The sequence below is a fragment of the Neomonachus schauinslandi genome, chromosome 9 (genome assembly GCF_002201575.2).
Source record: "Neomonachus schauinslandi chromosome 9, ASM220157v2, whole genome shotgun sequence".
Classification (NCBI taxonomy): Eukaryota; Metazoa; Chordata; class Mammalia; order Carnivora; family Phocidae; genus Neomonachus; species Neomonachus schauinslandi.
The window spans coordinates 116,898,470-116,913,956 of NC_058411.1; the positions used below are offsets into that span (position 1 = coordinate 116,898,470).

Sequence of the window (15,487 nt, forward strand, 5' to 3'; positions counted from 1 at the left end):
GTTGATTGATTTAGCTTTATAGTAGTATACAAAATCAGGTAATACAAGGCTTCAAACTTTGTTCTTCCTTTCCAAAATTCTTTAAATATTATTCCTTTCCTTTTCCATCTGAATTTTAGAATTAGCCTATTAATATCTACAAGTCCTTAGATTTCACCAAATATATAATAGCAGAAAAGAGATAGAAATTATACAGAAGAACTAAATAAATATCATAGGATTGAAAAGTACAATAAGTGAAATAAAAAATACACAAAAGGGGATCAACAGAGAGATGAACTGGCAAAAGAAAGAACAAGGAAAATTTAAAATAGGTCAGTTTATTCAGTCTGAGGAACCAAAAAAGAGAGAGAATGTAGAAAAATGAACAGAGCTTTGGTTCAGATGCCATCAAGTGTATTGACATGCATAATGAGAGGCCCAGAGGGAGAGGAGAGAGAGATGAAAAGCTAACTTAAAAAATAATTTCTTCAAATTCCCCAAATATAATGTCAAACATTAATCTACATATCCAAGAATCTCCATAAATTCCAAGTAGAATAAATTCCATGAGTTCCACACACCTAAACATCATAGTCAAACGGACAAAAGACAAAAACAAAAGGATAATCTTGAAATCAAGGGAAAACTATCTTTTTTTTTTTAAAGATTTTATTTATTTATTTGACAGAGAGAGACACAGTGAGAGAGGGAACACAAGCAGGAGGAGTGGGAGAGGGAGAAGCAGGCTCCCCGTCGAGCAGGGAGCCCGATGCAGGGCTCAATGCAGGGCTCCATCCCAGGACCCTGGGACCATGACCTGAGCCAAAGGCAGACGCTTTAACGACTGAGCCACCCAGGCACCCAAGGGAAAAATATCTTACCACGTAAAAGGGATCATCAGTAAGAGAAAAGATGGCTTCTCAGGAAAATGAATGGAGGTCAGACAGCAGTGAAATAGGTTGCCACAGGAAATAGGTTGTCAACCAATAATTCCACATTCAGCAAAATTATACTTCAAAATTTAAGAAAGAACTAAGACATTCCTAGATTTAAAAAATTGAGAGAATCAGTTTTTAGCATACCACCCCTACAAGAAATTCTAAAGGGCCTTCCAGTTGAAATGAAGAGGCAAGACAAATAAGCCACACAAAGAGTCAAGGTAAATGTAACCACATAAGCAAATGTAAAAAATAGTATCAATGTATTTTTTTTCAAATTTTAATTGTAATTTTATTTATTTATTATTTTTTAAAATTTAAGTATACAGGCTTCCATTTATGGAATGAATAAGTCATGGTAATAAAAGACACAGCACAAAAAAAAATAAAAAAAATAAAAGACAGCACAAAGAATATAATCAATGATATTGTAATAGTATTGTGTGGTAACCAATGGTGGCTATACTTATAATGAGCATAACATAATGAATAAAAGCATCAATGTATTTTTATAAAAGCTTTCCACTCCCATATGATTTGAAATACAATGCATATGATGTAAAAAATGTAATTTAGGGTGCCTGGGTGGCTCAGTTGGTTAAGCGACTGCCTTCGGCTCAGGTCATGATCCTGGAGTCCCAGGATCGAGTCCCGCATCGGGCTCCCTGCTCGGCAGGGAGCCTGCTTCTCCCTCTGACCCTCCCCCCCTCTCATGTGCTCTCTGTCTCTCTCATTCTCTCTGTCTCAAATAAATAAATAAAATCTTTAAAAAAAATGTAATTTATAGGATAATGACAATAACAATGAGGGGAAGAGGAAGATGTCACATATTATAAAAAACTTTAAAACAAATTTTCTGTAAACTATTAAAATTAAATCAGTATTAACTTAAACTAGATTGTTTTAAGTTGAGATGCTAATTGTAATCTCTAGGGAAAACACTAGGAACATAATATTTAGTAATCAAAAAAAGGAAATTAAAGTGGTACACTAGAAAATGTATATTTAACACAAAAGATGGCAGAAGTGGAGAAATAAAGGAACAAAAAAGACATTAGACATATAGAAAACAAATAGAAAATGTCAGTTGTAAATCCTACCTCATTAGTAATTACATTACATGTAAAATCACTGAATATTCAATTGAAAGGCAAATATTGACAGAATAAATTGAAGAGAAAAAAAGATCCAACAATTCACTCTCTGTACAAGGCACATTTTAGATTGAATAATATGGATAGATTGAAACAGGTTGAAACCCTAACTATAATCCAATCATGAAAATTTATTAACTTACAGTTCTGTAGGTCAAAAGTCACATTGGTCTCACTAGGCTGAAATCAAGCTATCAGCAGGGCTACCTCACTATTTCATCATTCCAGAGACAGAAGCTCACCACCCCACCCTACTAACTGTTTACCCAGTAGAAATTATATATATATATATAACCAATAAACTATACCACAGTTTTGAATATATATATCACCAGAAATATATATTCAATACTGTGGTATAGTTTATTGGTAATACCCATAACTTGAAATAATCCATTGCACACTAAAAATACAATGAAATAAAATATTATGGTATACTTAGACACTGGAATATTATTCAGTAATAAAAAGAATGAACTACTTGTACACACATGGCTGAATCTTACAAAATGATAAATGAAAGTATCAAAAAAGATTACATACAAAATGGCACAACTTATAAGAACTTCAAAAAGAGGTAAAAGTAATCAATGGAGAAAGAATTCAAAATGCCATGTTACCTCTGTTTGGCGTTTGATATGTAATGGGATTGACTAGAAAGGGCATGAGGGAGACTTCTGGAGTTCTAGAGGGTTTTATATGTTGATCTGAGTGGTGGTTACATGGGTGAGCATGTATGTGAAAATTCATCAACTTGTCCTTATACTGTATGTATGTTATAGTTCAATATAATTTTTTTCAACGTTAAAAAATGTACTAAGGCACTCACTCATATTTTCTTTTAATGAATACTTCTAGTGAATCCAATATGGTTTCAGTTTTTGCTTTGTTAATACCTGGCTCTTCATTTGCCACTCCATAATTCTTGACTTCAGTTGAATTTTTCTTTCAAGAAAACACCAAAAGATAGCTATCATGTGGTGTATGTTAAAATCATCCTTCTTCTAGTAGGCAGCATTAGGAAAGGAAAAGCCCTAGGAATCCAGACTATGCTTATATGCTATAAAAGGTTTCTCACAGAATAAAAAATGTTCAACTGGTTTTTGAAAACTTACTCTTTCTGCTTCGGTAAAAGCAGCAGATATAATATCTAGAAAACTATTTGGTAACAAATCAAAGTGCATTTCTTTGTCAGTCAATATTGCTGTGCTTAGAAAACATTACCAAAGTTTTTAAGAAACAGTTATTAAAACAAATTCTTTTGTGTGGGAGCTTTGCTCTATGGTTGGATAAAAACTCAGCTTTCAATTCATGATATTTGCAAGCTATTTTTTTTTTGAGAACCACAAAATTGACATCTGAGAAAAAATGAACTTGGCAAATTTCTTCCTTACCATAAATGAAATTTTATATAATTCTTATGAAGCATTACATGGGAAATTCATTTGCATAGCAGTGTTTAAACAGCTATTTTAAGTAGTTGAAGTCAGAGTTACAAAAATTAAAAGGAGTTGAAGTCAGAGTTACAAAAAATCTTAGAGAAAGTCAACCCTGTGGTTAGCTTTTTAGAATTTAAACAATAATAGAAATTTTAAATATTCATATTGTGATGGGGGATAAACAGGAAAATCCTAATCACTTGGTGTGTTCACATTTTATTGAAACAAAAAACTTTCCTGAAATCAAAATTGTATGCTACCGGGGCAGAGCAAGATGGCGGAGGAGTAGGAGACCTGGATTTCATCTCCTCTCAGGAATTCAGCTGGATAGGGATCAAACCATTCTGAACACCTACAAACTCAACAGGAGATTGAAGAAAAGAATAGCAGCAACTCTCTGAACAGAAAAGCGACCACTTTCTGGAAGGTAGGACGTGCGGAGAAGTGAATCTGAGGCGATATTTGGGAGGATAGACGGCAGGGGAGGGGCCTCCGTCAGCCGCTTCTGGCAAGTGATAGAGCCGCAGAGCACAAAATCAGAACTTTTAAAAGTCTGCTCCGCTGAGGGACGTCACTCCGGTGGCTAAGCTGGGGGTGGAACCCTGGCGGGACAGTGTAGTCTCAGGACCATCAGGGTCACAGAAAGACCGGGGGTAACTGAGTGCAGCAGAGTTCCCAGGTATTGGAGTGGGGAAGCCGGCTGCAGAGACAGAGTCAAGGCGCAGCCTCTCAGCTCAGGGTTGCCATAAACTGTGACCCGCAGCACAGTTGGGCCACTGCTCCTCCAGCAGGGACCCAACAAGCAGCAGATCCGGGGAGACTCACCTTCCCCCCCAGGAGGAGTGGTGCGGGAGCGCACCACAGGGATCTGCTGGGTTTGGAGACTCCACACGGGGTCGAGTGTCGGAGATAGAAACGCGCGGTCACAGGCCGGGTGAGCACGGAGTGCGGCTGGAGACTGGGGAGACGGGAGTGACTGACTGCTTTTCTCTGGGGGCTCATTGAGGAGCAGGGCCCCAAGTTCTCGGCTCCTCCGGGGCAGAGACTGGGAGGCCGCCATTTTCACTCTCCGCCTCCAAAGATGTACGGAAAGCTCACAGGGAACAAAAGCTCTGGAGAGCAAACCTGAGCAGATTACTTAGCCCAGACTGGGCAAGGCGGGGCAATTCTGCCTCCTGCAAAGACATTTGGAAACCACGGCAACAGGCCCCTCCCCAGATGATCAGCAAGAACAGCCAGCCAAGACCAAGTTTACCAATCAATGAGAACGGCAGAACTCCAGCGCTAGGGGAATACTACACATAGAATTCATGGCTTTTTTACCATGATTCTTTAGTCTTTCAAAGTTAATTTTTTTTAACTGTTTTTCTTTTTTTTTTAATTTTTCTTTTTCCCTTTTTCAACCAACATCTTATCAATCCCTTTTTTAAAAAATATTTTTATTTTTCATTTTTAGAGTCATATTCTATCCCTTCATAGTAGTTACCCGTATTTTTGGCATATATATATAAGTTGTTCTCTCTTTAAAAATTTGAGATAGTTTCTTCTAACAGATCAAAATATACCCTAAATCTCTAGTATATGGTTTTTTTTCTACTCCCCTGCCTGATCACATTCTCTCCCCTTTTTTTTCTTTTTTCTTTTTTTAAATCCTCTTCTTTCTTTTCTCAAACAACTTATCAATTCCTTTTATAAAATTTTTTCTAAAAAATAAAATTTTTTTTCTAATTTCCATCTTTACAGAAATATACCATCCCGTCATCATATCAACACTTATTTTTGGATATATATAAGTTTTTCTTTCTTTAAAATTTTGGGAGGCACTTTCTTCTAACAGACCAAAATACACCCCAAATCTAGTGTGTGGCACTGATCTATATACCAGCCTGATCATATTTGATCACATTCTGGTTTTTTGTTGTTGTTGTTTTGTTTTGTTCTGTTTTTGTTTGTTTTTATCTTTATCTTTTCCTTTTCCTTTTTTTTTTCTATTTCTTTCTTCTCTCTCTCCCTTTCTTTTCCCACTGCTTCAGGTCTTTTCTGATTTGTTTAGAGTATCTTTTCTGGGGACGTTGTTACTCTGCTAGCATTTTGTTCTCTCATTAATCTATTCTCCTCTGCACAAAATGACAAGATGGAAAAAATCACCTCAACAAAAAGAACAAGAGGTAGTACCGACTGCCAGGAACCTACTCAATACGGACATTGGTACGATGTCAGATCTAGAGTTCAGAATCATCACTTTAAAGATACTAGCTGGGCTTGAGAAAAGCATGGAAGTTATTAGAGAAACCCTTTCTGGAGAAGTAAAAGAACGAAAATCTAACCAAGTTGAAATCAAAAAGGCTATTAATGAGGTGCAATCAAATATGGGGGCACTAACTGCTAGGATAAATGAGGCAGAAGAGAGAATCAATGATATAGAAGACCAAATGATGGAAAATAAAGAAGCTGAGAAAAAGAGAGACAAACAACTACTGGATCACGAGGGCAGAATTCGAGAGATAAGCGACACCATAAGATGAAACAACATTAGAATAATTGGGATCCCAGAAGAAGAAGAAAGAGAGAGAGGGGCAGAGGTATAATGGAGCAAATTATAACAGAGAACTTCCCTAATTTGGGGAAGGAAACAGGCATCAAAATCCAGGAGGCACAGAGAATGCCCCTCAAAATCAATAAAAATAGGTCAACACTCCGACATCTAATAGTAAAACTTACAAGTCTTATAGACAAAGAGAAAATCCTGAAAGCAGCTCAGGAGAAGAGATATGTAACCTACAATGGTAGAAACATTAGATTGGCAACAGACATATCCAGAGAGACCTGGCAGGCCAGAAAGGACTGGCAGGATATATTCAGAGCACTAAATGAGAAAAATATGCAGCCAAGAATACTACATCCAGCTAGGCTGTCATTGAAAATTGAAGGAGAGATAAAATCTTCCAGGACAAAAAAAAACTAAAGGAATTTGCAAACGCCAAACCAGCCCTACAAGAAACCTTGAAAAGGGTCCTCTAAGCAAAGAGAGACCCTAAAAGCAACATAGACCAGAAAGGAACACAGACAATATACAGGAACAGTCACCTTACAGGCAATACAATGGCACTAAATTCCTATCTTTCAATAGTTACCCTGAATGTAAATGGGCTACATGCCCCAATCAAAAGACACAGGCTATCAGACTGGATTAAAAAACAAGACCCATCGATATGCTGTCTGCAAGAGATTCATTTTCGACCCAAAGACACCCCCAGATTGAAAGTGAGGGGGTGGAAAACCATTTACCATGCTAATGGACACCAAAAGAAAGCTGGGGTGGCAATCCTTATATCAGACAAATTAGATTTTAAACCAAAGACTGTAATAAGAGATGAGGAAGGACATTATATCCTACTTAAAGGGTCTATCCAACAAGAAGATCTAACAATTGTAAATATCTATGCCCCTAACATCAGAGCAGCCAATTATATAAGCCAATTAATAACAAAAGCAAAGAAACACATCGACAACAATACAAGAATAGTGGGGGACTTTAACACCCCCCTCACTGAAAGGGACAGATCGTCTAAGCAAAAGATCAACAAGGAAATAAAGACTTTAAATGACACACTCGACCAAATGGACTTCACAGACGTATTCAGAACATTCCATCCTAAAGCAACAGAATACACATTCTTCTCTAGTGCCCATGGAACATTCTCCAGAATAGATGACATCCTAGGTCATAAATCAGGTCTCAACCGGTACCAAAAGATTGGGATCATTCCCTGCCTATTTTCAGACCACAATGCTTTGAAACTAGAACTCAATCACAAGAGGAAAGTCGGAAAGAACTCAAATACATGGAGGCTAAAGAGCATCCTACTGAAGAATGAATGGGTCAACCAGGAAATTAAAGAAGAATTAAAAAAATACATGGAAACCAATGAAAATGAAAACACAACTATTCAAAATCTTTGGGATGCAGCAAAGGCAGTCCTAAGAGGAAAGTATATAGCAATACAAGCCTTTCTCAAGAAACAAGAAAGGTCTCAAGTACACAACCTAACCCTCCACCTAAAGGAGCTGGAGAAAAAACAGCAAATAAAACCTAAACCCAACAGGAGAAGAGAAATAATAAAGATTGGAGCAGAAATCAATGAAATAGAAACTAAAAGAACAGTAGAACAGATCAACGAAACTAGGAGCTGGTTCTTTGAAAGAATTAACAAGATTGATAAACCCCTGACCAGACTTATCAAAAAGAAAAGAGAAATGACCCAAATCAACAAAATCATGAATGAAAAAGGAGAGATCACAACCAACACCAAAGAAATACAAACAATTTTAAGAACATATTATGAGCAACTCTATGCCAGCAAATTAGATAACCTGGAAGAAATGGATGCATTCCTAGAGTTGGATCAACTACCAAAACTGAACCAGGAAGAAATGGAAAACCTGAACAGACCTATAACCACTAAGGAAATTGAAGCAGTCATCAAAAATCTCCCAACAAACAAAAGCCCAGGGCCAGATGGCTTCCCAGGAGAATTCTACCCAACATTTCAAGAAGAATTAATACCTATTCTTCTGAAACTGTTCCAAAAAATAGAAATGGAAGGAAAACTTCCAAACTCGTTTTATGAGGCCAGCATTACCTTGATCCCAAAACCAGACAAAGACCCCATCAAAAAGGAGAATTACAGACCAATATCCCTGATGAACATGGATGCAAAAATTCTCACCAAAATACTAGCCAATAGGATCCAACAGTACATTAAAAGGATTATTCACCATGACCAAGTGGGATTTATCCGTGGGCTGCAAGGTTGGTTCAACATCCGCAAATCAATCAATGTGATAGAATACATTAAGAAAAGAAAGAACAAGAATCATATGATCCTCTCAATAGATGCAGAAAAATCATTTGACAAAGTACAGTATCCTTTCTTGATCAAAACTCTTCAGAGTATCAGCATAGAGGGTACATACCTCAATATCATAAAAGCCGTCTATGAAAAACCCACAGCAAATATCATTCTCAATGGGGAAAAACTGAGAGCTTTCCCCCTAAGGTTGGGAACATGGCAGGGATGTCCACTATCACCACTGCTATTCAACATAGTATTAGAAGTCCTAGCCACAGCAATCAGACAACAAAAAGAAATCAAAGGCATCCGAATCGGCAAAGAAGAAGTCAAACTCTCACTCTTTGCAGATGATATGATACTTTATGTGGAAAACCCCAAAGACTCCACCCCAAAACTGCTAGAACTCATACAGGAATTCAGTAAAGTGGCAGGATATAAAATCAATGCACAGAAGTCAGTGGCATTCCTATACACCAACAACAAGACAGAAGAAAGAGAACTTAAGGAGTCGATCCCATTTACAATTGCACCCAAAACCATAAGATACCTAGGAATAAATCTAACCAAAGAGGCAAAGGATCTGTACTCAGAAAACTATAAAATACTCATGAAAGAAATTGAGGAAGACACAAAGAAATGGAAAAATGTCCCATGCTCATGGACTGGAAGAACAAATATTGTGAAGATGTCAATGCTACCTAGAGCAATCTACACATTCAATGCAATCGCCATCAAATACCATCCACTTTTTTCAAAGAAATGGAACAAATTATCCTAAAATTTGTATGGAACCAGAAAAGACTGCGAATAGCCAGAGGAATGTTGAAAAAGAAAAGCAAAGCCGGCGGCATCACAATTCTGGACTTCCAGCTCTATTACAAAGCTGTCATCATCAAGACAGCATGGTACTGGCACAAAAACAGGCACATAGATCAATGGAACAGAATAGAGAGCTCAGAAATGGACCCTCCACTGTATGGTCCACTCATCTTTGACAAAACAGGAAAGAATGTCCAGTGGAAAAAAGACAGTCTCTTCAACAAATGGTGTTGGGAAAATTGGATAGCCACATGTAGAAGAATGAAACTGGACCATTTCCTTACACCACACTCAAAAATAGACTCCAAATGGTTGAAAGACCTCAATGTGAGACAGGAGTCCATCAATATCCTAAAGGAGAACACAGGCAGCAACCTCTTTGACATCAGCCGAAGCAACTTCTTCCTAGAAACATCGCCAAAGGCAAGGGAAGCAAGGGCAAAAATGAACTATTGGGACTTCATCAAGATAAAAAGCTTTTGCAAAGCAAAGGAAACAGTCAACAAAACCAAAAGACAACCGACAGAATGGGAGAAGATATTTGCAAATGACATATCAGATAAAGGGCTAGTATCCAAAATCTATAAAGAACTTCTTAAAGTCAACACCCAAAGAACAAATAATCCAATCAAGAAATGGGCAAAAGACATGAACAAACATTTTTCCAAAGAAGACATCTAAATGGCCAACAGACACATGAAAAAATGCTCAACATCGCTTGGCATCAGGGAAATCCAAATCAAAACCTCAATGAGATGTCACCTCACACCAGTCAAAATGGCTAAAATTAACAAGTCAGGGAACGAGAGAAGTTGGAGGGGATTTGGAGAAAGGGGAACCCTCCTACACTGTTGGTGGGAATGCAAGCTGGTGCAGCTACTCTGGAAAACAGTATGGAGGTTCCTCAAAAAGTTGAAAATAGAGCTACCCTATGATCCAGCAATTGCACTACTGGGTATTTACCCCAAAGATACAAAAGTAGGGATCCAAAGGGGTACGTGCACCCCGATGTTTATAGCAGCAATGTCCACAATAGCCAAACTGTGGAAAGAGCCAAGATGTCCATCGACAGATGAATGGATAAAGAAGAGGTGGTATATATATATACAATGGAATATTATGCAGCCATCAAAAGGAATGAGATCTTGCCATTTGCAATGACGTGGATGGAACTGGAGGGTATTATGTTGAGCGAAATAAGTCAAATAGAGAAATACATGTATCATATGACCTCACTGATATGAGGAATTCTTAATCGCAGGAAACAAACTGAGGGTTGCTGGAGTGGGGGGTGGGGTGGGAGGGATGGGGTGACTGGGTGATAGACACTGGGGAGGGTATGTGCTCTGGTAAGCGCTGTGAATTGTGCAAGACTGTTGAATCTCAGATCTGTACCTCTGAAACAATGCAATATATGTTAAGGAAAAAAAAAAGAAGAAGGTAGCAGGAGGGGAAGAATGAAAGGGGGGAAATCAGAGGGGTAGATGAACCATGAGAGACGATGGGCTCTGAAAAACAAACTGAGGATTCTAGAGGGGAGGGGACTGGGAGGATGGGTTAGCCTGGTGATGGGTATTGAGGAGGGCACATTCTGCATGGAGCACTGGGTGTTATGCACAAACAATGAATCATGGAACACTACATCTAAAACTAATGATGCAATGTATAGGGATAATATAAGAATAAAAAAATTTAAAAAAAAAATTGTATGCTACCTAGCACATAGTCCTAGGGAATACTGCCTTCACTGTCATACATTATTTTCTCTTGTTCTTGAATTTCATATAATTAGAATCAGTATACATTTTTTGTGTGTGTCTGGCTTTTTAATGTCTGAGAGTTTCATCATGTTACTTATATCAATATTCCACGTTTTATTGCAGAGGAGCATTTATTTGTATGAAGGTACTACTGTTTGTCCATTCTTCTGTAGATGGGTGTTTGGAACTTTGAACCAAGCTGAAGGCAATATTTTTTAATATTCTTTGTGGGCACTCATTTCTCTTGAGTATATGCTAGGAGTGGGATTCCCAGGTCATAGAATAGGTATATATTTAAGCTTAGGAGATAGCATCAAACAATTTTCTACAATGGTTGAGCCATCCAACTGTGGGTCTATTTGTATTTCTAATATCCCCCAGAAAATCTCATTTCCTGTGCATAGCTCATTTTCTCAGTTGAGAAAACCAAAATATTGCATAATTAAGTATCAGTACTGATAAACTAGTTTTCCCCTTTAGATCCCTGTTTTTCTGCTTCATGTGATAAGATTAGAGCCAGTGAAAGGGAACCTAAAATTTGGATTGTTCAAATGAATGTTAGTTCCAAACAAAGGAAACTTAAATGCTTTCAGTAGAACTCCTGCATTGGTAAAGCTCTGGAAGTATGGTTAATGAACATGAGTCAGTAAAATTTCAGTCTAGCACAGTATTGTATTCTCATGCCTAAGCATGAGCTTCTCTCTGTCTCTTTGTTATTTTTATATCTCAACAAATATAGGTTTGTCTCTCTTTAAATTTTGAGAATGATAATCATATATGCAGAAAATAATGCCTTCAAATATTAATTTACATTAATTCTTCTTATTTGATGATGTATTATTTTTTGTTTCTTTGTTTTATTGTTGTTTTTTGCTACACAATAAAGCAAAATTTCTCCAGAGCTAAACAGGCATGGTCAAACAGTATTCTCTGTAAAACTAATATTGTGATTCCAGCAAGAAAAGTCATCTTATAATTTTTATTTCAGACATTTTATGTGTGGAAACCCACTACCTTTTTTTTTTCCATTGACAAAAAATACCCACAGACGGTTACAAACTTAAACTATGTATTTAAACCTCAAAATATGTATTTAAACACTTAAAATTTGTGTCTAACCCCTCAGGTGATTTGTTCTTTAGTCCTTCTCATGCCTTCCTCCAACTCCACAGATCCCAGGAATTCAGGAGAAACGATCATATTGCAGTGGTATCATCTGCCTGGGAGAGTTTGCTGCCCAGCATCACAGCTTCTGCATTGCATTCCCACTCAATATGGTTGTCGGGGACAAAATTCTCCATGCCAGTTCACTTTCCCAGATATCATTTCCTTTAAAAACCTGCCTATTTCTCAAATCACTGATATTTCTAACATGGAGGCCAGCATCCTTTTCTCTTAGTATCTCTCATGAACACTGTTTGTGTATCCTCAGCACCCAAATTTGGGTGATATTCTCAAGAATACATGCATCTGGCTCCATTTCCTAGAAACTTGGGAAACTCCTGGTATTGAATTTAGGGAAAAATCAACTATTCTAAACTACAGAGAAACAATTCATGTGCATACTTCCCCTGTTATACTAAACATGGTCCTTAGAGTCAAAAACAGTTAATTCACCAATTAAGTACTTGCTGCTCAAAAGTGACTGAAACAGTGGAGAGCATCTGACTCTATAGTACATAAAAGTCACAGCTTACAAAGCAAAGAATTCAATAGAAGGAAATGAAATCTGCAATAGCACTAGGAAATTAAGGGGACTATTTTATATTTAATAAAACCAGAAAACTTGCTGGAGGAAAAATAGAAATTACTTTGGTTCTTTTGGCAGGATATCAGAGATGCTTTCTTGGGAGTCATACACATTGAGAAAACTGATGGCTACAGTGGATACATTAATTGAAGACTTTTGGACCACCTCAAGAAAATTCTGACCAGATTCCTTGAACCAAATTTAGAATGCAGTTCTTCTGACATATCCACATAAAAATCTAATGGAGGTTGAGGGCATGGATACTCTGCTATTTATTTTTTTTCATGATCTTTGCATTGTCTGACTAACATGTAAATTTCTGGAGGAAAAAGAATGTATTCCATTTTTAGTACCAGGCATGTGGCAAGTGTTCATGTAAAATGTGAATTATATTGTCATTTTGGAAGACCAGTGTCCAAAAATAAAAATGTATGGATGGAGATATATGAACTACACATACAGTTTTACATACTTTCTCTATGTTCATATGTCATTCAAATTGGAGATATTATTCAACATTTCTTTGATAAATACTATCACTAAGATAACTCTTCAATGCACTTCCTCTAGAATGCTCATTAAATGTATGAAATAACATACGGGAATAAATTAAATTAGGGTATTTTTTCATTCAAAATAAAAAATAGTTTTAATTTTGAGCCTCCTGAACCCCCACTTCTGCAGGAGGCTGCAGGCAGATCCACGCTGGAACCATGTTTTGCAACCAGTATGACAATGATGTCACTGTTTGGAGCCCTCAGGGCAGGATTCATCAAATTGAGTACGCAATGGAAGCTGTCAAGCAAGGTTCAGCCACAGCTGGTCTGAAATCAGAAACCCATGCAGTGTTGGTTGCATTGAAGAGAGCACACTCAGAGCTTGCAGCTCATCAGAAAAAAAATTCTCCATGTTGACAACCATATTGGTATCTCAATTGCGGGACTTACTGCTGATGTTAGACTGTTATGTAATTTTATGCACCAAGAGTGTTTGGATTCCAGATTTGTATTTGACAGACCCCTTCCTGTGTCTCATCTTGTATCTCTAATTGGAAGCAAGATCCAGATACCAACACAACGATATGGCCGGAGACCATATGGTGTTGGGCTGCTTATTGCTGGTTATGATGATATCGGCCCTCACATTTTCAAAACCTGTCCATCTGCCAACTATTTTGACTGTAGAGCCATGTCCATTGGAGCCTGTTCTCAATCAGCTTGTACTTACTTGGACAGACATATGTCTGTGTTTATGGAGTGCAGTTTGAATGAACTGGTTAAACATGGTCTGCCTGCCTTACCAGAGATACTTCCTGCAGAACAGGACCTAACTACAAAGAATGTTTCCATTGGAATTGTTGGTAAAGACTTGGAGTTTACAATTTATGATGATGGTGATGTATCTCCATTCCTGGAAGGTCTTGAAGAAAGACCACAGAGAAAGGCACAGCCTGCTCAACCTGCTGATGAACCTGCAGAAAAGGCTGATGAACCGATGGAACATTAAGTTACAAGCCAGTCTGTATGTTTATTATCAAACCTGTAAGAATGCAGGAACATGTACTGATGATAATAATCTATACGTAGGAATCAGTCCAGATGTGTTTTTCCCTAGCAACTTGTTTGAAACCATATAATGGTGTGCATTTTTCTTTGAGAGCGTCTATATAATCATTTTCTAGAAAGTGTAGGTATCTGTACTGATGTTTTTATATGATGAACATAGTGTCTTTGTGGTTTTAAAGACAACTGTGAAATAAAATTGTTTCACCTGAAAAAAAATAGTTTTAATTTTGAATGTAAAGGACAAGCACACATAACTCCCAGTATGTTAAAAAAAATAGTTTGATCACCATCATTTTGTTGTTGGTGGTTTGTTTTGAGTTATTACCTCCACTAACATTGGGAGCAGAGGCAGAGGAAAAACATTCACCATCCTTTCATTTTATTTGCAGTTCTTGATTTCCTGACTTTTTCTCTCTTTCTTTTTTAGCATATACCTCTCTAAATAAAAATATGAGACTTTACACAGGGTTTCTATGCTCCATTGACTGAATATATTCTACTAAGTACATTGAAAGAAAGTAAACATTCTATTTCCCTTAGAAAATGTTTCACATATCTAAAATAACCATAGAAGCTTCCAAGAAAAACTGCCAAGTTTCAGAGAAAATTTTGGAGGAAAACATTGACATTATTTAATATGATATTCACATAGTTATCTTTCTCTGAGTAAATAAAACTTTTTTCTCAAGCTTTTCTTTAGTTTGCATGTGAAAGACATCAACCAGATCAATGACAAAAGGCCAAGTGAGCAGGTAAATGTTTGGTTGCTCCAAATTGTCCATGTTCATAATTGATATACGTTGCAAGAAGCCACAGTGTTTCTTTCTTAAGAATCTTCCTTATCTAACAGATTTGTGGCTCTCTTATCCATGATGTTGGTTTTTAATAAAAATAAAGCCAAGAAATCAAAACCAAGTAAAGCATTTCCCAAATTTACTGAACATGAAGCTCAAGTAACAACTTGAAGTTTGGAGTAATCTTTCATCCGTTGGTGCAGGGATTGCTGGCCATTCCTGGCAATGATGCATGTCACAGTGTATGTACTGGAATTGTGAATTAGCTCCTTAAACCAGATTTCAGCAAGTTATTTTCATCTAAGCTTATGTGGTTATGTGGAGCAAAAACCTGGACAATGTCTTGCCCTTTGCTTTTTCCTTCCCTGGAGTCATTCTGGTCTAGTTATATGGTTAATGAATAACATTGCCAAATATGGACTGAGATTGT

The 15,487-nt window shown here is 37.2% G+C and overlaps 1 protein-coding gene and 1 pseudogene across 1 annotated transcript in view; one reads left to right on the forward strand and one right to left on the reverse strand.

Moving 5' to 3' along the window:
- GABRG3 (gamma-aminobutyric acid type A receptor subunit gamma3) overlaps positions 1–15,487 on the reverse strand; it is a 756,122-nt gene that overhangs the window by 231,850 nt on the left and 508,785 nt on the right. The gene's annotated exons all lie outside the window — the stretch shown is intronic.
- LOC110572225 lies at positions 13,412–14,204 on the forward strand (annotated as a pseudogene).